At 38.9% G+C, this 24,575-nt stretch overlaps 1 protein-coding gene across 4 annotated transcripts in view; it reads right to left on the bottom strand.

Annotated features, from left to right (window-relative positions):
• WDFY2 (WD repeat and FYVE domain containing 2) overlaps positions 1-24,575 on the bottom strand; it is a 150,441-nt gene that overhangs the window by 106,287 nt on the left and 19,579 nt on the right. Inside the window, exon 2 of one of the 4 annotated variants that reach the window (XM_031465958.2) lies at positions 5,169-5,232. The exons of the other annotated variants lie outside the window; for them this stretch is intronic. The gene's annotated coding sequence lies outside the window, so the exon portion shown is untranslated. The remainder of the gene's footprint in view (positions 1-5,168; positions 5,233-24,575) is intronic. 4 annotated transcript variants of the gene reach the window in all.

Genomic DNA, 24,575 nt, shown 5'->3' with positions numbered 1-24,575 from the left:
AACCCACTTAATCCAAACAACACATTTGATTGCTTTGATCAGTTCATAAAAGTTTTAACAAAAAACTCCTCCTTGTTCTACTGAAGTTATTTCTTGGTATTGAACATATGAGAAAAATCAGCCTTTTCTACTATTAAGGTGCTAAAAGCTATTGTAAATTTATAAAAGTTTAATTGATCCTCAGCTGGATCCATGATATTTTATTTATTTTTATTTTTAATTGTTATTTTTTATTGAAGTATAGTTGAATTACAATGTTAGTTTCAGGTATATAGCAAAGCAACTCAGTCATACACACACACATATGCTTTTTTTCAAATTCTTTTCCATTATAGCTTACTATAAGAAATTGAATATAGTTCCCATTGCTATACAGTAGATCCTTGTTGTTTATCTGTTTTATATATAGTAGTGTGTATCTGTTAATCCCAAACTCCTAATTTAACCCTCCCCTCCCTACACCTTTCTCCTTTGGTAACCATAGTTTGTTATCTATGTCTGTGAGTCTCTTTCTGGTTTATAAATAATTTTTTTTTTTTTTAGATTTCACATATAAGTGATATTATATGATACTTGTCTTTATCTGACTTACTTCACTTAATATAATCTCTAGGTCTATCCATGTTGCTGCAAATGCATTGTTTCATTCTTTTTTGTGGAAGAATAATATTCCATTATACATATATACACACACACACACACACACACACACAGAGCACACCTTCTTTATCCATTCCTCTGTTGTTGGACATTTGGGTTGCTTCCATGTCTTGGCTATTGTAAACAGTGCTGCTGTTTAACATTGGGGTGCATGTGTCTTTCTGAACGAGAGTTTTCTACAGATAAATGCTCAGGAGTGGGACTGCTGGATCATAAAGTCTATTTTAGCTTTTTAAGGAACCTCCATACTGTTCTCCACAGTGGCTGCACCAGTTTACATTCTCACCAACAGTGTTGGAAGGAGGGTTCCTTTTTCTCCACACACTCTCCAGCATTTATTATTTGTAAACTTTTTAATACTGACCATTCTGACTGGTGTGAGGTGATACCTCACTGAGATCCATGATATTTTAAATATCTTTGTTTATTAAACTGCTGAAGTGTTACTTTTCCTTCGTTTTGAAAATGGTGTATTGAGTCCTCATCACAAACCAGGCCTAGCAGTAGAAACACAAACAGGGTAAAAGTGGGGTTCCAGTCCTCATCTGCTGTTTTACCCACTCTTTCTCAAAAAACACACCCCCAGAGCTTCTCAAAACTACGCTATTAGTTCTTGGTGTTGTTATTTATAGGATTAAAGCTATGTCTCTGCTTGGAAATAAGGGAGAAAGAAGATCATAAAGAAGAAGAATCTTTCTAGGATTTTGATCTCCAGTTTGAGAAACTGGCCTCAAAAATTTAAAAGTCTGTGTTACATTTGGCAAGAGATTTTAAGACTTAATGATAATAACTAACATCTAATAAGAGCTTACATTGAGCCAAGTCCAGGTTCAATTACTTCATGGGAATTATTTGATTTAATCTTTATATGGATCCTGCAGACTGAGGGCACTATCACTATGTCCATTTTCAAGATGATGAAACTGAGGTACAGAGAGGTTATGTAATTTACTGACTCTTCTAGGAATTAAAGGAACCAAAATTCAAACCCAGGCAGCCTGTCTCCAAATCGCATGCTCTTAACAACTATTCCTGCCACTGAAGAAAGATTCAAACATCATGGCACTGTCCACATTAAACAGACTGACCAATGGAACAGAATAAAAGGCCCAGAAACAGAGTCAAATGTGCTACTAATCACAGCACACTAGAAAGTAATTACAAATAATTGGGGAAAGATGAATTATACAATAAAAGGTGCTGCCTTAATTACTGAATTATTTAGTTCCCAAAAAGTAGACCCTTACCTCACACCACTTATTAAAATAAATTTCAGTGGTTTTACGAATTACATGGGAGTACCTGGAACCAAGGTGATGGATACGACTCCCCTTCCTCATTACTTCTTGGTAAAATAACCCAACTAACTCAATTGAGAACATTCTTGGCCACTTAACTACCACCTCACCCACAAAGCTGAACCCTGGAGGACAGTCAGCAGGAAGTGGTTTAGGAAAGAGCGTAGTGACCGGCGAGTAGCCAGTCCCTAGAACATCAGTAATAAAACTCCTGCCAATCATCAGTTATCGTGACCCAGACACACTACTAAGTGCCTTCAGCTATTATCAAACTTCAATATTATTATACACAGGAGTAAACTGGTGCCCAGGAGGTTAAACAAGATGCCCAGTGTTAAACAGCTAATAAATAGCCAAGCCAAGATTGGAACACAATGGCTATAAAACTCAAGCTTAAACTCTTATGAATCACTCCGTACATACAGAGGGGCCAAGTCCACCAGGGTCCCCTCTTCACAGCCTGTGGACAGCTTTTGGATTAGAGCAGAGGCTGGAGGCAAGACCAGTGCTGGAGAAAGACCTATCCCGGAGCTTCTCCCTGGAAGCCAGGCCGGGCAGCTATTCAGGGGGAAGGGAAACTACTCCAGTAGGCTCAGAGCTGCCAAAGCGACACAAAAGAAGACTGTTCTGCAACAAAGGGGAACTCTGCCCTGCAGCTGTCTCCCACTGCCTACAGCTCCATCCCAACCCTACGCAAACTATCAGAACTCTAAGCTGCTGATGAGAAGTTACAATCAGCTAACTTTTCCCCTATTTTTGCCTGTAATGAAAAGAAGTGAACAATGACCTATACAGCCTCTGACAAAGCTGATTTCAGTTACCAATATTGAACAAACTAGACGTCGTTTGGCAGATGAGCAAACAGAGAAGCTAGCCAACTAGACAGACTGGGACATTTAAGAGACATGGAATACTCTGAACAGTCTGGGTAACTGCAAGGAACAAGACAACTTGACAAATTTTAAATTTTACATTCTCAGTGAGATTCAAAAGGACTGAATCACTGATACAAATGTTACTACAATGAAAGGTGAAAAAAGAGCAACAGGAAACAGTTTTTGAAGGTAAAAGTGAAACTGGTGGCCCAAAGAACAGAAGCAGTGAAATGCAGACTGGTGCCTGCAGAAAACCACACTGGTGCCTGAAAGGATGTGCTCAGTGAAAGCTCCTGGAACTCACAGGAAAACTGTGAAAAACTGAAAATCATCAGTGAAAAGACAGCACCTGAATAACAGACCCGGAAGATCAGATATGTGTATAATAGGAATTTCTGAAAGAGAAAATGAAACAGAAGGGAGAAATAATAATTAAATAAAGGAGAAGTATTAAGTAAATAATGGGGGAGGGACAACTTAAAATGAGCTTTTCAGACTAAAGTTATTCACTAAGAATTAATCATCAAAGATCCATGCCCAAATTTCTAAATGTCACGGAGGGAAAAAATCCAATAAAGTCTAAACCTCCACCAAGGTTAAAAATTACAATAAAAAAAGGAGTATGAATGAGACAGACATCAGACTTCTCAGCTACCATGCAGACTGCTAAAAGACAACAGAGTAAGGATTCCAGAACTCTGAAGGAAAAAAAAAAGGTGGCCTCAGAATTCTAAATGTAGTTAAACTATCAATATTGTAATTATCATTATGATAAAGCAGAAGAAATATATTAATAAACTTAAAAGAACCCCAAAATATACTACACCTATCTTTTCAGGAAAAAATAATCTTAAGGAAGGGAATATATACAAATCAATTGAAAAAATAAATTAGAATAAAGAACTCAAAAAACTAGACGATACACAGAAGTGTAGACACAGAGCAGGATAAAAGAAATACCAGTGAGAAATAAAGCTAATGAAACTTGAGTGGTCTAAATTATGTATGCTAGGGAGAGGGTATAGCTCAGTGGTACAGTGCATGCTTAGTTCAATCCCCAGTACCTCCATAATAAACAAATAAACTTAATTACCTCCCCCTGCTCCCCCCTCCATAAAAAAACTAATACAACACTGTAAATCAGCTATACTTAAAAAAAAGTTCAATTATGTATGCTAATGGTGTTAAAATCATGATAGAAATATACAGCAAGGATGCTTGAAGGAGAAAAATGTTTTTAAAAAATAGTATGGACAAACATTTCTAATTATTTCAGCAAAATTCATGGGCGAGGGTAAGGAAGGAAGGAAAGAACATGCTGAAGTGAATAGTTTGGGAGAATCCACGAAGACTGCTCTAACGATAAGTACACATTTTAAATGCACCCACAATTAGAACAAGAATTGGACACATAACACCCAAGTCACCAGGAGAACTGTTTCTCTTCTTTAAAAGAAAACTTGATAAACAAAGCAAGACAAAACACACAAAGTGGGTGAAAGAGCAAATTATCACTCACCTTCCTGGGTTTTTTAATGAGGCAACGTGTGTAGAAAGTGCCAGGCATTTAACAGTTGCTCCAAAGTATTATATATAGAAAGAAAGAACATTGTAGGCACTGTGGTAAATCAAACACTTGAAAACAATTAAAAAAAAAAAAAAAAAAAAAAAGAGGAAACTTTACCAGTTTCAAATATCAAAAAATTCATTAAAAAAATATTTTTTAAGTCTCATGATGAACTGGCAAAAAAATAAAGGAAACCCTCAGAGGTCAAAAAAAAAAAATCTAATAAAATGTACATAATCTTTGACCCAGAAATTCCATTTGTAGAAATTTATTCTCCATTCAAATGTGGTAAAAGAAATTATACTTGGGAAACATGAATAAATTCAAGAGAGTTTTCTCAGTTTGAAATAATCTGGGCTGCAAATAACAGAATACACAACCAAAGTGATTTAAACAAAAAGGGTCTGATTAAAACAAAAAGACTAGAAGGTAGGTAGGTTCAGGTTGATTCAGTATCTCAAATACAACTTTAATGGCCAAGGCTCCATCTTTCTCCCTATCACCTTCAGTGTGCTGGGGACATCATGGTAGGCGAATACAGGGTTTATAAGACTTTTTTCGTTTTTTTAGAGGAGGTACTGGGGATTGAACCCAGGACCTCATGCATGCTAAGCATGCACTCTACCACTGAGTTATTACCCTCCCCCCTCAAAAGACGGTATACATGAAATGATCTTAACTATCCTGAAATCAGAAGAAAACAGGAGTTAAAAGAAATCTGTTAATAGTGGTTGCTCCAAGATAGTGAGATCATGGGTGGTTTCTTACCTCCTGCTTCACAGACTTTTTTGAACTTTCCATATTTTTTATCAGAATGTAATACGTATAGAAACTGAAAAAAGAAAAAAATACATGTGTCAAAGAACTAAAAGAGAAGCGCTACTGAACAAAGGGGCTTAATTCCCCTTGGCCGTAATGACATAGGTATTCTCTCCTTGTTTTCCAGTTCCAATTCTTTCAAATTGATGGGTTATACGGAAGAATTTTCTAATTCTCCACCACATGCACAGTAGTTTTGTATAAAAAGTAAGCTCGTAATATTGTTGTTAGTGATTATCCTCTATGTAGAGTGTAACACTTGTACAGAAGGTAACAGTTCCTCTTCACAAGCCTTTATTTCATGACTATCAAATAAATACAGGAAAATAAAAATAGATAAATAGAGCATTTTGCAGTGAGGAATTTGAAACTCCATCATTTGAGAGCCTTTCCCAAAATCACATTAAATTGGGAAACTTAAATACAATTAACTCCAAAAGCATTCTTTTTTCATGTATCATATTTCATAAAGGTTTTATTAAAATAAAGTCATGGTTAATACTGTATCAGTTTCCTAGGGGCTCAAATTTTTTTAGATATCTAATACCAGTAACCATCTGTGCTCCTAAATCTACTGTGGACAAAATGAATGCTGAGACACAAAAGCAGGTCAGGGGAAGCCTACGTGACCCATTTGGTGTGCTTCAGTGACCTTCTTTGGTTAACCTTCCTCGCAGGGTGAGGTGGGCACGAGAGCTTGAGGGGCTTCCCGGTGTGGAGTACCACTTAATCCACTAACTTCATTAGTATCTTTCAAGACTGCTCCTCCTTGGCTTAAAACTAAAAAATTGGATCTCATTCATTTCCAAACTGAAGGACACATGAGAAATAATCTCATCAAACCTCTCATTTCATACACAAGGAAACTGCCAAGACACAGTTTAAAACCATCAAAATAGATCACTGTTATAAACAGAAACGTTCCACTGAGCACACAAAGATGTCTTCCCAAAAGGTCTAAACCCTGCAAGAATTTATCCTGCTCCTCAATCTTTAGTTATGAGTCTATTTTTAAAATGCTGGTCAATCAGTGTCTAAGGTCCTTTTTAGAAATTACAAAGCCTCAAGTAAGAATATTGCATTCGGTTAAGCATGATGTGCAGAGTAAAGCATCTCAGTGCCCTTTCTCTGTGGTGCATCCAGTTAGGTCATCCTGCCTCCTCTTCTCCATCTACAGGAATGGGAATTAATCTCTGCCTTTTTGGTCACTGTTATCTTTGGAAATGTGACCCAAGGTATCAAAGAGGAAGGTGTAAACACCAAATTGCAAAAAAAATTCACTAAAATAAAATTTTGTTAGATTGGTTTCATTTTGTTTTAGGCCCTGCCACATTCATCATATAAATTATGAAATGCAATAAACTTCATATACAGAATTAAACTATCAACATCTATGATTTCATTGTCCATCAACATTAATGGTTTGAGCCGTTGGTGGAGAAAGAGGAAGGAGCTATTTAATGAGCCCTGCCCAGTAGAAGATGCTTCCTGTAATTCTGTGCACACTGCCTGGTATGATCCTGACCCCATTATACAGAGAAGGAAACTGAGGCTGGGGGAGGATAACTTGTTCTAGCCACACAGAAAACAGGAAGGGAAGCTGGAGTTTGAAACTGGCCAGTCTCACTCCAACCTGACCGGTATCTTCCCTCCACTGTGCAAATGCTACAAGTACTTGTGAAGAAAGAAAAGATCTGGGCCTTACTGTTGAAGAATTGATGTTCTAAAGACAAACTCGGGTCTCATTCCCTCACTTATTTAAGAGTTTGAGATTTTCAACTGGCATTCTAGAATATTCTTTCCCCTTCAGCATCTGTCCTCACTCAGTTCCTCCCTGCAAGGCCACTGGTGTGGCAGCAGGCCTGGCATGGCTGGGCCACCCAAACAGGACTAAGAATTCACTATAACTTCTCAGCCTGACTTATTCATAACTCTCTGAACAATGTATGACAATATGAAAACAATCAAGCAGAAGGAACTCTCTGGAGGGCTAAGTATTAAATGCTACATCAGGTGAAAATTCCCTCCACTGATCTCAGTTTCCTTTTCGAAGTTCTGGCCACACTGCGTCCCTGCCCTGTCAGCATTCTGCCCTCAGCCAGGGCTGGCCGCACTCTGGGCTGGCTAATCTTGGCTGAATTCCACATGATTTTAGTTGGTCTCAGTAATATTTTTGCTTAGCTCTCAAGTCCAGAGATACTTATTCTATAAATGACTGCCATTTTTTGTACTGAACTTTTGAAACCCTCCAAATTGAGGAGTATTTTAATTGACTTGTATTGAGGACAGGTACCAAATGTTGCCTTGGGTGGGCTGAAACAATTTTGCTTTGTATATTGTAAATTTTGGGGTTTTTTTTTTAAGAATTTTTACATTTAAGATAAACAGATATATTGTTTCTTTTATTACATAATTAGAGCTAAAAGATGTACGTTGGTTCTCTCTTTAAAACAAGATTAAGCTCAAGTAACTCAAGATTAATGGGGTGGGTATATCTCAGGGGTAGAGCACATGCTTAGCATCCATGAGGTCCTGGGTTCAATGCCCAGTACCTCCATTAAAAAAAATAAAAATAAAAAGACTGTTTAAAGAAAATAAATAAATAAATTTAAAAAGAGAAAGTCAAAATTAAACTCAAGAATTTTGTACCCCAAACACTTACACAAACAAATTCATACACATGCACTCTTAGGGGAGGAAACCAACCACCTAGTATTCTAGGAGTGAATGTGTCTAGAGTGCTATTCATTCAGAACATGCTTGACCAGAAACTGCTAAGTCAAGTTTGGATTATGAAAGTGTATCTATATATACAGTATTCATTGTACTACACCCGCCATTCTATATAAGGGACTTGAGCATCTGCAGATTCTGGTATCTGTGGGGGCTCCTGGAACCAATCCCCTAAGGATACTAAGGGACAACTGTATGTTAAGAACCCAACCACCTTTCATTACCTCTGCCACCAACATCCTGGCCAAAGCCATCATCACCTCTCCTACTGCGATGGGGTCCCCAGCTTCTGCCTCAGTCACCTCCATGCTGCAACTAGTAGCTCTCACACAACAGTCAGGTGGTACTATTAAAACAGGTTAAATCTCATCCTTTCTCTGCTCAAAACTCTGCAGCGGCTCCCATTTTACCAGAGCAAAAGCCAGTATCTTCATAGTGGTCTACAAAGCAACCTTTCCCCCTGTGACAGTCCCTGACCTCGCCTGCTAGCACTCTCCTCCCAGCTACAACACCAAGGATGCTCCTGCCTTAGGACTTTTGCACCAACTGTTCCCTCTGCCAAAAAGACTTATGCCCAGGCAGCCCCATGGCTAACTCCCTCATCCTTCCAACTTGATTCAAATATCGCCTTCTCAGTGAGGACCATCCTGGCCATTCCTTTTTAAAAAGTGGAAACATCACCTCCCTCTCAACCCACACCCACATTCCCAGGCCTTTTACTCTGCTCTGTGTTTTTTTCCACAGTGCTTATCACTTTCTAACACTCTTTACTTACCTATCATGATTATTGTTTATTTTTCCCCATAAGAACGTTAAGTTCCATAGTGGCAGGGATCTTTGTTTTGTTTTTTAATATTATCCCCTGCCTAGAATAGTGCCTGATACAATCAGGAACTCAACTAACATTTGTTGAACACAGGCTGAATTAAAGTAAAACAAGCAGAGTGAAAGCGTCTTCTGCAGCCACATCAGGATCCCAGCACACAGGACTCCTGCCCCTCCCAGTGATGAATGGAACCAGGAAAAGCAAATTAGGAGTCACAAAAGTGCAAGAGGGATGGCTCACACCACACTTCTTGGGAACAGAACTACAAATAATCAGGCAAGGCCTGAGACATAGCGCTAGGGTATCTTGGATGAAATCTGATCTCCTGCTTCTAGCAAATTCATTCTATCAGAACCCAGCAGTAATCCATCTACAACTAGCCCAAGAAAATCGTGTGCCTGGAGTAGCCGCTGATTAAATGAATCAATTTCACTATATATTGGTTTCTCCTAACCTGATCCTTTCTCTAATCCTTCATCCTTTATTACATTATCCCAAAACAGGGTTCAATCACTTCAAAGACGGCTCTTGAAAGGAGTATGAGGTGACAGTGAGAGCACAGTCATTTAATTATGTCTCTCTATTCTGCTCCTTTATTTCAAAAGTGGGGGGGAGGGGCAGCGCTGTGAAGAAATCACTTCTAGAAATTAAAAAAGGATTCACCCCTTTAAAAAGAGCTGCCTATAAAACTGTCTGTTGTAGAAAGCCAGAAATGACCACAAGATTGGGAGGACAGGAACCACAGAATATCCAGAGGGCATGAGAAAAAGCTAGAAATAAAGTAGCTTCCAAGTGCTGGCGGGATGTGCGTTCTGACCAGCGGCGTGCTGGAGAGATGAGCGAGTCGCTGATGAAACTATGATGAGGCCGAAAGGTTAAAACACAAACATTTGTTGAGAGGCGACCGTGTAAAAAACACAAAAAATATCAACAACTACAACCAAGGAAAGTCACAGGTGACTACTGAAAAATCGGTGAAGAGATTGGAGCTTGAATTAACTCACTGAATCCTCATAAGGACCCCTAAGGATTAGGGGCTATAATCATCCCATTTTAGAGATGAGGAAAGTAAGGCAGGTGAGCTTCCACCATGCGTCACTCCCTGCCCCTTCTCCGGACCAGACTCCCTCTCATCCTTCAACCATGGCTCTCACACTGTCTGTTCCTATGGTTTGCCCAGGACTGCCCTGGTTTGTCTGCTGTCCTGGACTACACAGTAACAACTTTTTTTTTTCTTTTTTCAATTGTAGGAAAAAACACATAACATAAAATTTACCATCTTAACCATTTTTAAGTGTACCTTCACTTTGAAAAGTGTTGCAGTTTGGATTACTTGATTACCCTTCTCGACTTTAATCTCTACTGTAACTGTTGACTTACCTGCCTCCCTGACGGATCTGTGAGCTTTAGGAGAATGGAACGGTATGTCCTGCATTTTTATGCACGCAATCCAGCACAGTACCAAGCATACTGTTAGTAAATGTTTAATAAGTGAACAAACGAAAGAATGGTATCCTAAAATCCCCACTGGTTAATTTTCCTTTTACTGCCTTCCCCAGGTTCAGAATTTGAAACTTGTAAACTGTTCCAGCTGTCTCCAACTAGAGAAAGAGCCAGTGGGCTGCAGAATGCTGTCAATGCATGTTGCTGGACGAGGACGGAACAGTCAATTACCCAGCAGTGGGCCGCCACAGGAGACGGTGGCTGCAAGAAATGTGCGTGGGCTCCTACATATGTGGACAGATTCACAAGACTGAAATAAGGAACAATAATTAAAACAAAGAAACTACCTAAAGAAGGGACTCAAAACAGAGAGGAATGTTAAGTGCTCCCCTTAAACATTCCTTTAAAAGTCAAATATTATCTTTAGGGATGCCAATACTACAAAGCTCCACACTGTCAGCATACGGCCTCCTGGAGTGAGCAGAAAGCACCACACAAACGTGCTTGGGGTTAATCTCGCACCCTTGTGAAGAGGGAAATAATAATGACCTTCAGTTTCTGTGCGATTTTATAACCTAAAACGCACTGTTTAATACGAGGCTAAAGAATCCATCCTCCCTTCCTCGCTCTCTCTTCACCTCCACTCCCCGCCACACACTCCTGGCTTTCCACATCTAGTTAAATTGAGCAAAGAGAGAAAACAAAATTAAGAAAAAAGGAATCGAACAAAGTATGTCTTTTTGTTGATTTAAAAACAGAAAATCCCACTGCATTACTAACTGGGACAGTTTAATCATCATCATATTAACGGTGAAGTTTTTTTTTTTCTTTCAACTGCTCCACCCAAGTTTTTGAGTCACTCGTACCACGTGGCCACTCCAGAACCAAAATCTACAACTCTTGGTATTTTTTCTGATGGCAACTGAATTTGTGCCCAAGGGAACCCAACAGGATGAATCTGGCCAACCATCTCATCCGTACTTTAAAACTTTTACCCATAGAACTGAGGCGGCTGCCATCTTATTATTTGCAACTCTGTTTAAGATACGAAGTCCAGAGAATCTTCAATTCAAAATAGTCTTAAACAAGGTCCCTTCAATTCTTAATGAAGAGAGCATTTGTGTGCTACTAATGTACTTGTACTGAACATGACCACCCCCTATCTATCAAAGGGACCTGTCTGCCTGGACAAGGCTTCTGTTAGAGCAGAAATGCAAGGGTTGGGATCGGGGTGGGGGGGCAATGAGAGGAGGGAGACACGATTTTGCAGCAGGAATCTCAGGCTTTAGCCAGAGAACATGTATTTTTCTAAATCCTTTAACTTCAGTCAACATATTGAAGCCAACAGGACTTGCTCATCAAGTTATATATGGAAAGGAAGTTCTGACCTGACAGGATGAGGAAGGAGGGAGGCCTGGCCCAGAGAAGTGGGAAAGTGGGGGCTGGAGTCAAGAGAGGAAGTGGGTGAGGTGAGTGTGACCCAACCTCCCCACCATGGCAGGTGTGTGCACAGGGTGAAGGCAGGAGGGTGTCTCTACGCTTCCCATTTAGGATTCTGGCCACCACACCAGCCCCGGGTCCCTCCTACAAAGGAGACTCTGCTCCAGCGAAGTCAGACAGAACTGCGGCTGGCATTTATCTTTCACCCTTAGGCCCTTACTTTGGTTTCCCCAAGACCCAGCAAATCCTGCCTGGATGGAAGCGGGCTGCAAGTGAGCTCGTGCAGCTGGGAAGGGGTGGTTGAGGGCCGCAGCAGTGCCTGGTATGGGGCAGCATGGTGCCACCACAAGACTGCAACGGACTAGAGCACTGGGCCACAAACCGGATGAAGGATATGGCAGAGACCCAGAGGGGAGGCAGGCCTGCCAGAGCCAAAGTGAAGCGGAGCCCGCCAAGTGCACCACCAGGCATGACTGAGCATGACAAGCAAAAACAGTTCTACCAGCAAGAGTTTTCAGCCAAGGGAGTCATCCCTTGGCCACCTCCAGTCCAGGCAACTGGCCAGGGCGGCTGTGCCACGGCAGAGCCAGAAAGGGTCCAGGGGTGGGTCTACGCATCCCATCCGCCCTCCCATCCCCACTGCACGGCCAGCTGAGTGAGAAATGTGGAGGGAGAGGACATATTACAATCAGAACACCTGACCTGTTTAAAAGTGAGCATTTATCTAAAAGCTACTTAAATTGTCACATCAGACTAACTGTATGGGACTGAACCACAGTTGAGCCACTCCCCCATTTCCATACTGGGAAGGGGCTTGTAAGGACCATCGGCCCAGATTATTAGAAATAGGAAATCATTCTCTCTGCCTATGTGATCCTTAAACACTGTTTCTTCTCACCCTTATTCTGATTGCCCACAATATGAAGAAGAACAAGGAAAATAGTCCCCAATCCTATTTGAGGGACTTCGGTTCCTTTACTTAATTTTGGAAGGGCCAGGGGTAGAATCTCTACTAACCACTTGCTGGAGTTCTTCTTTCCTGTCTGTTGTTGGAGGTGGAAGAAGGCCTTGTGAGGAATGAGAGAACAGACAGGTGAGAGAGAGGATGGAAAGCCAAGGAGAGAAAGCAAGACACTGTTTGCTTTTCCTACGTTGAGCTCTGCTGCTCACCGCTATGGCACAGTTAGAGACGCAAAAGCCATCATGGTTTGTTTACCTCTCTAGCCTAAGAGGTGCGGAAGCCCAGGAGTCTTGCGGGCACTGCCCCTCCCCTCTTCACCTCGCCCTCTTCCAGGCCTCACAACAGAGACAGGCAGGGAGGACCCCCCCACCCCCACCCCAGCCTTTATTGTTTTGCTCTGGCCAGGCTCTCGTCTTCTAGAACTGTGATGTTCTGCATTTAGGGAAATTCCAGCCACATTCTACGAGAATATGGGTTAGTCACCAGCCGACGCTATATCCTAACAGTGAGGACTGGGCATATGGCATGAGTGACAGGAACAGATGGGGAGGTTCCTTTTATACAGAGTAGACAACAGGCTGCATTATACTCTACCATAGGAAACCCTCCAAACATCCACTGATCATGTCAAGATCCATTAATTATTTGTAAATCACTAAGTTCTCCAGATTAGGGACCAGGTAGCACAAGTGACTGAGTCCACCAGTTCACCCATTCACCCGTCCCTTTACACGGCCAATCGCTTAACTAACTTTACTGCTACACCTCGTGGGACATCGTCATTATACGCAGGAGAACAAGATACTGGCCCTGCCCTCAAGAAGCTTGAAAGCGAGCAGCAGAAACAGACTGGTAGGGCACCATACTGTCTTAGTTTATTACCAGTATCACTGGGACTAGCTGCAGAAACAGGCCATCTGTTAGCCTAGAGCAGACTTCGAATGAGGTAATGTGTCATAATACAGTTCTGGCGCACAGTCAGTGCTCAGAAAGAACCTTAATTATCTTTCATATCCTCTCTTTACTGATACTCTTAAGGAAGTGCTGCCAAAATGTAGCACTAAACCCAGGTGGCCTGAGGATGAGGACACAAAATTCTGTTGAGTTCATAGAGTGCTTGTCACTTGTACTTAAAGAGGCATCCCAAACTCTGAAGTAGTTGTACTCAGCAAAGGTGTGACTGTTCTCTTCACAAAAGTTTGGGTTCTACCGTCAGTGCCAAGACTGCTGAGTAAGGGTAGGAGAAATTATCATTACACAGGAACATGTGGGCAGCTTCATCGTTTATAATTAAGCTTCTTAAGTATTACAGAGAATTCAGAGATTTTTCCATTTAACAACTAGAGTTTAAGAAAGAAAAATAAAACCAAAACATCAAACAAGTTAGCACGGAAAATTCAAGGCCTAGAAAGTTGGCCTACATCTCAACCCTATCAAGCTATGCACACATTTCATGGAATTTCTTGAGATTCAACCCATCATTTTGTTAAAGTAGAAGGAGAGATTTTTCTGACTCCTCCTAGGAGAAAGGTTTGTCTGTCATATTCCATCCTGAGGAATTTAAGGACCTAAAAAGTCTGCTCATTTATGAGAAAACAAGATGGAACTTTATGGCCAAGAGCTGAGTCATAGGGGAAGGAAAGATAAAAAGACTGAGAGAATTACGCGGAGAGGAAGGAAGATCAGAGAGAGAGGAGGAACTCCATCATGCCCAGAAGAGAACAACTTCCTACTAAATGATGGCCATCACAATAGTAAAGAACTCTGCATTTGGACTTCAAGTGTCTAGGGGGTTGTCTATAAAGATGTCCTTTCTGTTAGTGGAATGTGCCTTCCCACTCATCTAAACCCAACAAGCACAGCTAAAGAATTAGTTATTAAATGCATCCCTGATAGCTAGCATAAACAGGAATTTATTATTAAATAGATTAAAACCTCATTAAATGTCCATCAACAGATGACTGGATAAAGAAGATGTGGTATATTTATACAATGAAATACTACTCAGCCATAAAAACTGACAACACAATGCCATTTGCAGCAACATGGATGCTCCTGGAGAATGTCATTCTAAGTGAAGTAAGCCAGAAAGAGAAATAAAAATACCATATGAGATTGCTCATATGTGGAATCTTAAAAAAAAAAAAAAAAGAATATAAATACAAAACAGAAATAGACTCATAGACATAGAATACAAACTCGTGGTTGCCAAGGGGGCGGAGGGTGGGAAGGGATAGACTGGGATTTCAAAATTGTAGAATAGATAAACAAGATTATACTGTATAGGACAGGGAAATATATACAAGATCTTATGGTAGCTCACAGAGAAAAAAATTGACCATAAATATATATATGTTCATGTATAACTGAAAAATTGTGCTCTACACTGGAATTTGACACAACATTGTAAAATGATTATAAATCAATAAAAAATGTTAAAAAGAAACTGCATCTAGCTAAAAAAAAAGAACCTCATTAAGTTAGAGTTTTGTAAAAATACATCAAAAGCCTCACAGAAATTTCCTTTATTAATAAACACTTTCTTCATGGAGTTAGAATGAACAAAAGGAGGAAGAAGATTTTCAAAATATTTATGAAAAGTTGTCACAAAACCTTACTTTAAAAGTACCTATCCACACACTATTCAGAGAATGTAGATTGGTGAAGCCACTATGGAAAACAGTATGGAGGTTCCTCAAAAAACTAAAACTAGAACTACCATATGATCCAGCAATCCCACTCCTGGGTGTATAGTTGAAGAAAATGAAAACATTAATTCAAAAAGATACATGCACCCCAGTGTTCATAGCAGCATTATTTACACTTGCCCAAGATATGGAAGCAACCTAAGTATCCATCAACAGATGAATGAATAAAGATGTGGTATATATACAATGGAATAATACTCAGCCATTAAAAAAATGAAATTCTGCCACTTGCAACAACATGGATGGACCTGGAGGATATTATGCTTAGTGAATTAAGTCACACAGAGAAAGACAAATACTCTATGTTATCATTCATATGTGGAATGTGAAAAATAAAATAAACAAATGAATATAACAAAACAGAAACAACAGACTCACAGATATAGAGAGCAAAGTAGTGGTTACCAGTGGGTCGTGGGATGGCGGGTGCAAGACAGAGGTAAGGGTTTAACAGGTACAAACTACTATGTATAAAATAAATAAGATACAAGGATACATAGTACAGCAGAGGGAACATAGCCAATAGTTTATAAATTTAAATGGACTATAATATATAAAATTTTGAATCACTATGTTATACACCTGAAACTAATACTGTAAATCCACTATATCTTTTTTTAAAGTACCTATTGACAAACAAATCTTTTTATCTTTTACAAGTTTAGTAAAGTGATGTGAACTCAACAAACACCTGTTGATTCAATATATATGCAAACCAGTTCTTACATATTTAAGAAATTCATCTAGATTAGTATAAATTACTGTCTCTATAAAAATAAAAACACTTCTAACTCTGTGCCAGACACTGTTTTAGAAGCTCATCTCACAGTTCCCCAATGATCCCACATCCTCTGATCCTCCTTCTTCCAGGCATGTGGGAGGATGGCACTTACCAGGCTCTTTAAATTTAGGCGTGACCCTGAGACTTGCTTTGACTGATGAGGTGTAAGTGGAAGGGACGTGTGTCACTTCTGGGAACAGGTCTATAAAAGCCAGTGCAGGATCTGCCAAGTCCCCTCCCATCCAGATGAGTGGCAATGCCCAAGTTGGTGGAGCCTCTGTAAGCCCACCAGCTCTGTTAGCAGAGCCCACAGACAACTCACAATAGCCATGAACCATGAGTGAGAAATCAATCTTCGTGATGGAACCGCTGAGATTCAGAGGCTGTTTGTCACTGTGATATAATTCAGCCTATCCTGACTCATATAAGGTGGTTGAAAGATACATAACATTTCTTCTCCAGTATTCCGTCATTCAGATTGTTCATTAATCCAGACTGTTTTCTCCTATCACATCATCTGGTCCCCTCAACTCCCAGAAAACAATTCATAAAAATCACTATTAGCATGTTGGCATTTTTATAGAATTTAAAATGTATACATTCCTTTATTTTTTTAAAATTCTTCTTTAAAAAGTCATTATTGGTTTTTTAAAAAGGTAATTCATCCTTGGAAAACATACACCCACACACAAAAGTAATTTGCCCTTGCAAAAAATTCAAATACCTACATATAAAAAGTGAAAAATCATCAGACTCCAATTCTTTTATATGCATGCACAGAATCCCTTTTTAAGGGGGGGAGGTATCACAAAAGTAGTATACATGTTACTTTATAACTTGTCTGCTTAATAGTCCATAGACAGCTTTCCAGTTAATAATTATATTGTATGGCCATCACATAGTTTATTTAACCATGTTCCTACTGATGGACATTTTGGCTTGTCCCACATTTTTATTTAATTGCAATGCTACAATAAATAGCCTTATAAAATAATGCCATTATTTCTATAAAATTTATCCTAAGAAGGGGGCCTGCTGAGTCAAAGGGTATGTACATTTCACATTTTGACAGGTACTGCTAAACTGCTCTCCAAAATGATGGTATCAACATAACACTATTGCCAATAGTACATAAAAGTATCTTTTCTCCCTAGAATTTTACAAAACTCGATATTATCAATTTTTAAAAATATCTGTCAAGCTGGGAATCAAAAATAGAGTGCTCAGTATTTTTTTCATTTGCATTGCATTTTTTCAACTCCTTTTATCTGTTTATTTTCTTCAAAGAAATGTCTGCCTTTTCATATTTTTCATTTTTAATAGATGTGTTTTTATTATTTACTTGTTGAAGCTTTTTATCTATTACCAATATTAAGACTTTTTAATCTATATTGCAAATATTTTCTCCAAGCCTTCATTTGTGAATGCTGGGTTTCAACATAATGATTTCTTTTAAATTAATATAATTAAATTTGTCAAAATTTTGCATTATAATATCTGGGGTTTCAAGATATAATCCTTTAAATTAATTCCAAGCTTAACAGGCTATGAGAACACTTCCACAAAGAATACATTAATCTTGCTTTTTTAGCTCTTTAAATCACCTTGAACTTACTTTATTCTTTTATATAAATGTGTATATGACCCATCTTTGAGTGCTGAAGTTTAAATAAGATAATTCAACCAGAAACAACCAGCACGGCATCTAGAATGCAGTAGGTTTTCAAGAGATGTTCATTTATTTTATTCCTCCTGAGTCCTATTAGTTTAGAAACAACAGGCACATAATTCTCAAAATATTTTCCATCAGAATTCCAATTGTGTTCAGGGTGTTGACAAGCCAGGCCGAAACAACTGCATTTCCCAACCTCGTGTATAGCTGGGGGTGGCAGTATGACACAGTTCTGGTTAATGAGATGCAAGCAGAAGTCACTGAACTGAGCTTCCAGGAAGCTCTTTGAAAGAGAACAGGCACAGCTGGTACATGCCTTTTTGCCATCTGCCCTCCTTCTTCTCGCCTGGAAGGCAGATGCAATGCAGGCTGGAGAGCAGCCATCTTGAGACTTCGAAGTGACAAGATCATGAAGGATGGCCAAATAGAAAGGCAGAAGCAGTTTGGGTCTTTGATGGCTTTGCCCAATCCTGGAACGCCCTTCCAGACTTCTTTTTACAAGAGGAAAACAACCCCTTTACTTGTCTGAGACATTATTAATGAGTTAGGTTTTCTGTTAATTACAGCAGAATGTAGTATCTAAACTACATGTCACGGTTCACCCAATACCTTCATACAAATCTTAAAATACTCTCCATTTTCATGGCTTGAGATGGTCTCTTGAAGAACAGCTTTGCTAGTTTGAAGGGAAAGTTCTCCATTTACGGATTTACTTAATTTTAAAAGGAGAAATCAAATCATTAAGCACTTCAAATAGAAATCTAAGAGGACCCTTAAGGAGGAGTCAGTAATCAGCAATATATGGTGTCACCTGTGTTAATCCTGGTGTTAAATTACCCTCCTCAGGACACCACACAGCTCATTTTAGGTGTAAAATAAAATTTTACGGACAAAAAAATTTTCAGTGAAAAACAAATCACAGCATTGAAGGTATTCTTAATAATTACAGAAAACTGAGTTTTAATTTCTGTCATTAATCAATCCCCAAGATTTGGCTCACTTGTAGTTTTAAATGAAATTAAGAATAAAGAAAATATTCCAGAAGGTGCCCAGTGAAAGTCCCACCACTGTCCAAGATTATATTATTCAAAGTATTTCACTGGAGTAGGAAGGAAAAGAACAAGCTGAGGGAACTATTTAGCTACTTTGCTAAACAGCTGGTGCTATTTTTAGTGCTCTCACTTCAGCTGGCGGGCCCCCCACTCTGAAGGAGCAAAAAGGCCAAGAGAAGAGCATATTCTGCCTCCCACAGAGGTCCTGGCCAACATGGCTGTCACTTCAGCTTGAGAAAGAAGGGAGGCTGGAGACACTCACTGTCACCTCCAGGAGGCAGGGGACTTAGTCACTGCTTCCACCAAGAATAATTCTCTTTTAGAAAAAACCCAACCATCCCGCATCAAAGTGTCTTTCACATGACATTAAATATTTAATTGAATTCTGCAACTATAAATAAACTCCTTTACTCGACTGAACACTGTCCTGATTTGTCTCTGCAGTAGGAAGGAATGTACCACAAGCTGCTGATCAGTCTCTACCCTTGCCTGTAAGCGGGAGGGAAAGTGAGAGGAGAGTGGGGTGGCATGCAGAAAAGAAAGTCAAAGAACTTTCTGTAAATGGCCGTGCAAAGAACATCACATATATGGCCAACCATAACTTTCCATATTAACAAATGTCAACACAGCTACCAAAGCCAGACATGTAGCCCCCACTCCCATTCAGTCCAATGGGTTGCTCAGTTATTATTTTAATTCCCTTACAAATGAACCATACCACTTCTCAGAATTTAATACAATTCTTAAAATACATATCCACAAACTCAGGAAGAATGTAACAAACTTTTTGAAGTATATATTCACAAAACAGTAGAAAAAAAAAGTAATTGTAAAAGGACTTCCCTTCAAACTGTTAATTTGTAAATAAAGTTCCAATTTATGTCAGCCAAGGTAAGAAGGTAGGTAACAATATTAGTGAGAATTTCAAAGCAGCATTTGTCACAGGTAATCAACCACAAAATAATCAGGAACTATCTAAAATGCATTTCAAACACAAATACCTAAATTTGGTAATTCAGTTCCCTCCCAAGCAGGGAGGTGGGGCTGTTTATAGAGAAACTACACAGTGGACCAGGAAGACTAGATGAGGAAGCAGAATGCGTGTTTCAGTTCTCCTGGCTTCAGTAGTGAAGTCACTGTCTAATGATGATCATTCCATTTAAAGATCTGGGGGTCTGAGTTTCCTTGCCTGTAAAAGGGCAATGATACCAGTTTCAATTAGGATGCTCTCAACTGGAATAAGGAAAATGTATTCTCTGGTAACAAGAAGTCAAGCAGTTCTAGGGTTGGTTAATTTGGGAGCTGGTTCTTTCTCTTCCACCATGTTCAACATGCCAACTTACTACTTTTTATCATCACGAAACTGCTACAGCAGCTCCATGTGGTCACATCCAGTCAGGACATCAGGCAGCAGTTAAATAGACAATGTTTCCTCCTGTGTGTCTGGAAAAAGAGGCGACTTTTCTCAGATGTACCTCCCTCCCTTACTCTCAGCCGATCTCCTCTCTCACATTATTGGTCGGAAATGGGTCACATGCCTATTCTTGAACCAATTCCTAGCAAAGGGAAGGAACTTACTGTAACAGGCTTAGACTAATCAGAATTTAGTTCTGAGTCATGTAGGGTAGGGATGGACACCTGAACAAAACTGAGGTTCAGCTAGCAAGAAAGAATTAAGTAGACATAGGCAGGCAGTAGTGAGGATCAAATGATAATGCATGAAAAAACTGTAAAATAAAACATGCTTTACAGATGTAAGAGGTTATTATTCATTCAAGGAGAATGCTGTGTACTAAGGAAGCAGAATTCCCCAAAATCTCAATGATGAAACAGATTCATTGAAAATAGAGAATATTCTTAAAAAAAATTAAACAGCAAACTATAATGACCATCATTCTAATAATACTGTGAGTCTTGAACTACAATGAATATTTGCATTTTTCAAATATATGCAGATTGACAACATGGAACATCAGCAATAGGTTTTACAGCCAATGTGTACTTCCATCCTATATTCAACAATATTTTCTGAGCACCCACTATGTACCAGGCACTATTCTAAGCACTGGGGATAACAGAGCAAAGAAAGCAAAATTCCTGCCTTATTTATACTTAACTGCATAACTATTTTTGAAGACAAGCATTCTTAATCACCAACATGTGAAATTAACAGAACAGGTGTAATTTAAATTAATTACAGTAACTCTGGGTTTTGTTGACTTCTCCTACTTTCCCATACTACTCAAAAATACAAGCATGGATCGAGGGGAAAAAAAAGTTTTGACAGGCTCTCATCATTAGAACAAAGGATAAGTTAACCAGATTCCTCTTTGTTACTTCCACCCCCCACTTCGTGCCCCCCAATTGTGGATGAAGGCCAAAAAGCAGGGCCACATTTCAGCTATCATTTCTGAAAATCATACTTGCAGAGGATACTGCTAAAATAGCATCAATATCCATAGAGTAAAAACAATCAAATACACACAGAATAAAGACAACCAGGGAATCCTAAGAGCAAACCTACAACGGATGTTTTCCATGACTGTCAACCATTAATAGCAGATTTGACATTATACTTTTTTTCTGGGAATCTTACAAGTACAGTTGGCCTTCTATATCCGTGGGTTCTGCATCCACAGATTTCAACCAACCTCAGATTGGAAAAAAATATGCCAGAAAGTTTCAAAAAGCAAAACTGTAATTTGTCAAGCACTGGCAACTATTTACATAATATTTACATCGTATTTACAAATATTCGTATAGCATTTACATCGTATTAGGTATTATAAGTAACCTAGAGATGATTTAAAGTACACAGGGGGCTGTGCCTGGGTTATATGCAAATATTATGTCATTTTATATAAAGGACTTGAGCATCCGCAGGTTTTGGTATCCTCACGGATTCTGGAACAAATCCCCTGTGTATACCAAGGGATGATTATAAATGTTACGTTCACACCAATCCTTACCAAACAAGATAAATAACATTATTGGATTTAAAGAGGCCTTGGCTGCCTCTTTTCATATCTGCAAAAGTATGATACCAAGGAGTCACACAAATTAGAAATGGGAATGAAACTTGGGTATTTAACCAAAGTATTCAACACCTGGGTTCCAGTTAAAATAAGTTTCTCTAGTAATTTCATATAATAAATACATAATACTTACGCACATTTGAGGGGGAAAAAAAACTATTTCCTAAAGAAATGAGTGTTCAGCAGAGCTTTTTAAAGATTCATCTTACTTAACTCCTTTAGAGATCTTTATTCAAGGCCATACCAACTTTTCCCTTTTTATTCAGAAAGATACATGATTTCCTATTTCTGTTTCTACGCAGAGGACAGTGAGAGAAAAGTATTTTGTGTTATGAAGCCACTCCCCCGTTCCCCTTAGCGTGTGCCACACACAGTGACAACCAAATGACAAACTCTTACTACTCTTTCCTTAAACTTTCAGTTTTAACTTTTTTCTTACTCCCCAAATCCTTGAAACTTTATATCCATTAAAAACCATCAAGGGAAGGAATTAGATAGTTGACTATTAGGCCAAAGAAAGCCAAATATGTTTGGGGGTAAAACAGCAAAGATGATACAACTCTGAATCCAACTCAGCACATTTACAAGTACCAGCTGTTGAGATGAGGGATGTTGCCTTTCTGTCTGTGCAGCTCCATCTCCATGCACTCACCACCCCAAAAACATAACCTAGCCAAGGCTTTCTAATAGTAGAAACTCATATTTGCTATTTTTAGTGCTACCCTCTGGGCTTGGGTATAGGTCAGATAAAAAGACAAGAATTATATGTGCCTAAGACTTCCATTCTGTCTTTGATTACTCAGCACTGATCAGAAAGGATTCCTTCGGAGAGTTTATAAAACAGAAGAACTAGACCTTCAGGGCTTGCTGTAAATCAAGTCTTCCAAGAACTTTCCTTACAATTAATTTAGCTTTAAAAAATGAAGGTCGGGTCACCAAATGCACCATATAATGGATGCACAGATTTGACATCTCAGCACAATGAGGCAATCTCTGAGTGAAATTTTAAGGTAACAGGCAGTTGGCTTTACAAATTCTATTTTTTCTTTCAATCATTTTTATGGTATTCTTTCTAAAATATTTTCATGTGTTCTTAAAGATATATTAACCTTTTTTTTGATGCCTGAAATACAGACGTCCCAGGAGCTTATAGACTTACACTACAGTGAGTTGCTTATTCTAATACTGAATGTCCCAAACTCTCCCTTTGCTTTCAGTTCTTATATCCAATTTCTATAATTTTTCCAAGGTCAACTGTCAATTCTTGATCATATTATTATGAATACCTTAATTAGCTCTTTTCACAGTAATATTCTGAGGGCCAGATGACCAAGTTTATTAGACTCCTACTTCAGATAAACAGCGGTAATAAAAGAATATTGTTTATCTCTTGGGGGTTGTAATCAGAAAGGGCATACAAGGTCCTTCCGAGAGACAAGCAACGTTCAATTTATTGACATAGGTGTTTCCTTTCTAATATCGCACTTAACTATACATTTATGTTTTATGTGCTTTTCCATAACTTAAAAAAAAGTTAAAATAACACATAGGCAAAGAGTTGAATGAGGAGATACACTCTTCCCTACTCTTACCCCAGCACGCATTCATGCTCGCGTGTGCTTACACTTGCACGCGTACACACACACACACAGAGATATTCATTCAGGTAGTAACTCAGCTGCTTACAATTATATTTTTAGATGATAGCCAATGGGATGTGTAGAAGATACTTCATTTCAGCATTGGTTATAAAAGAAAAAAGGAAAGAAAAACAGAAGGGAAAAAATGGAAACAACCTAATGTTCCCTAATAGAGGAATGATAAATTACGGTACTGAACGAGGCAGATCACCTTATTCTGATATGAAACTGTGCCCAAGACTATATTTAATTAAACAAGCAAGTTGCAGAAAGAAATATGCTTGTCTGATATGATCTTACTTGTATAAAAAGGAGAAAATAAATGTGACTATTTCTGAAGTCTTGTGAATACAGTAGAATCTATTAACCGTGATACCCTAAAGAATCTATTAACAGTGGTACCCTACAGTATGTGGGAATAGTTGATGAGGAAAGATAGGGGATTTTACTTTCTACCCTTTGATTCTGTTTGAATTCCTAGCCAATAACCATGTAGTTCTTTAAAAGTAAAAACTTGAATGAATATATTAGTTTCCATTTACTGCTGTAACAAATTACTAAAATGAACTTAGCAGTTTAAAACAACACAAATGTACTCTCTTTCTGCTCTGGAGGTCAGAAGTCCAAAATGAGTCTTTTTTTTTTTTTTTTGAGTAAAGGTAGATTTATTTAGAGATATTGGGGTTGGGTGCTCAGATTATAGTAAAAGTAACTAAACACTCCACAGAGTGTAGGCCATCTTCAAAGAGAAGGCAGAGAGAGAGGCCCAAAATGAGTCTTAATTAAGGGGCAAAAATCAAGGTATCAGTGGAGCTGGTTCCTTGTGGAGGCCCCAGGGCAGAATCTTATCTCTTCCAGTTTGTAGTGGCTGCCAGCACTCCTTGACTTGTGGCCAAATCGTGCTAATCTCTGCCTTCATCTTCGCATTGCCTTCTCCTCTGACGCTAATCCTCCTGCCTCCCTCTCGTAAAGATCCTTGTGATTACTCCGGGCCCACCCCAATAATCCAGGATATTTCCCCATCTCAAGATCCTTAATCGCATCTGCCAAGTCCCTTTCACCACA

The sequence above is a fragment of the Camelus dromedarius genome, chromosome 13 (assembly GCF_036321535.1).
Source record: "Camelus dromedarius isolate mCamDro1 chromosome 13, mCamDro1.pat, whole genome shotgun sequence".
Lineage (NCBI taxonomy): Eukaryota > Metazoa > Chordata > Mammalia > Artiodactyla > Camelidae > Camelus > Camelus dromedarius.
This window is presented reverse-complemented; position numbering and strand designations above follow the sequence as displayed.